General features: G+C 36.4%; 1 protein-coding gene across 1 annotated transcript in view; it reads right to left on the bottom strand.

Moving 5' to 3' along the window:
* Nucleotides 1-1,120: 1,120 nt before the first annotated feature.
* The window catches only part of LOC144014632 (LHFPL tetraspan subfamily member 4 protein-like), a 35,522-nt gene continuing 35,144 nt past the window's right edge, over nt 1,121-1,498 (bottom strand). The window contains exon 4 of the mRNA XM_077514760.1: nt 1,121-1,498. This exon is cut by the window's right edge and continues 4,646 nt beyond it. The gene's annotated coding sequence lies outside the window, so the exon portion shown is untranslated.

The following is a 1,498-nucleotide window of genomic DNA, read 5'->3' as shown; positions in this document are numbered from 1 at the left end:
GTTCGTCTCTGTGTGCCCTGCGATTGGTTGGCAACCAGTCCAAGGTGTCCCCCGCCTACTGCCCAGAGCCAGCTGAGATAGGCGCCAGCAGCCCCCGCGACCCTTGTGAGGAATAAGCGGTCAAGAAAATGGATGGATGGATATATATATATATATTAGGGGTGGAAATCTCTCCAATCAAAACAATTGCATCCTGATACATGGGGTGCGATCCGATACAAGGACCGTTTGATTTTAAAATGAAACGATTTGGTTCAGACACTGATAGGCCTGCTTAGAAATTACAAAACTTACAAAACAAATATTGCAGTATATATATTTTTTTACTTTAGTAAGTAAAATCATAATACTCAACACTGATGGGAATATTCACAACATATTATTTTATTCTATTTAATTATAGCTTTTATTTTGTTAATGTATGTACTTATTCACATTAAATTCATTTAAAAATGCCCTGTAACAGGGCTGCATCGCACCATTACACAAAAAAAGCTGCTCTTTTGAATGTAAAATATTTTTATTTGACTCTCTCAAAATGTGTTTGAATAACAGAAAATGTCATAGTGAGTTGTAATACTATTCACATATAGGAATTAAATAGACTATATAACTTCAAAATCACTATCAGCATCATGTCAGCATAAACCATGAAAATCAACAAAACTCATTTAGACCCTTGTCGACTATAAAGTAAATTCATAAATTGACTTATTTCTCTCTTTTTTTTGTAAATAAATACATTGTAGGGGTGTTGCAATTCCAATCATTGATCAGTGAGTTGAAATTAACTGAGAGAATACTCTTGTTGTGACAGAACGGCAACCATTATATGAAAATACAGCAAATGGAAAGCTAAGGATAGAGCAACACAGTAATCAAACAAAGTTTCTGACAAATATGCTCACAGAATTATTTTGCAACACAAAGCAAATCAACCAAATCGTAAAAAAAAAAAAAGTAAAACAAAACATTTCTTCTTCTTCTCATGTAACACATGATCTTTTGGCAACATTGCAAGAATAAACAGAAAAGTCAACGAGAATCAGAACATAAATCACTGGACATAAGTCATCATGACCTCCACCACCGCCCCCCCGCCCCTCCCCACTCCCAACAAGATATCTTTATACATGGTATTGCATGACAAAACAGTTCAAAGACATTTACATGGTCAGCAAACGTTTTGGGGAAATCGGAAATACTTGTCCTCCCCCCGACGCTTCTTTCTGTCTTTGAATTTAAGATGAAGTTGTTTAATTCAAAGTAGTGAAACATATTTCCCCCAAATCAAAGTAAATCATCAGGTGGGACATCTTGATTATTCAGTTCATTTGCGCGACTCCAAACTGAATGGACCTCAAATTTGCAGTCAGATCCATTTCGCGTCGTTTGAGCGCTCAGTCGGAGTGTCGCAGTCTTTTAGTAGAAAAAAAAAAATCCCTACAATGTCACTACTTGGTTTGCTGGTTCTGCACCACATCGGGATCAAGAGTTC

The sequence above is a fragment of the Festucalex cinctus genome, chromosome 2, assembly GCF_051991245.1.
Source record: "Festucalex cinctus isolate MCC-2025b chromosome 2, RoL_Fcin_1.0, whole genome shotgun sequence".
NCBI classification, from domain to species: Eukaryota; Metazoa; Chordata; class Actinopteri; order Syngnathiformes; family Syngnathidae; genus Festucalex; species Festucalex cinctus.
The sequence above is the reverse complement of the archived record's forward strand: the minus strand, read 5'-3'. Positions and strand labels throughout refer to the sequence as shown.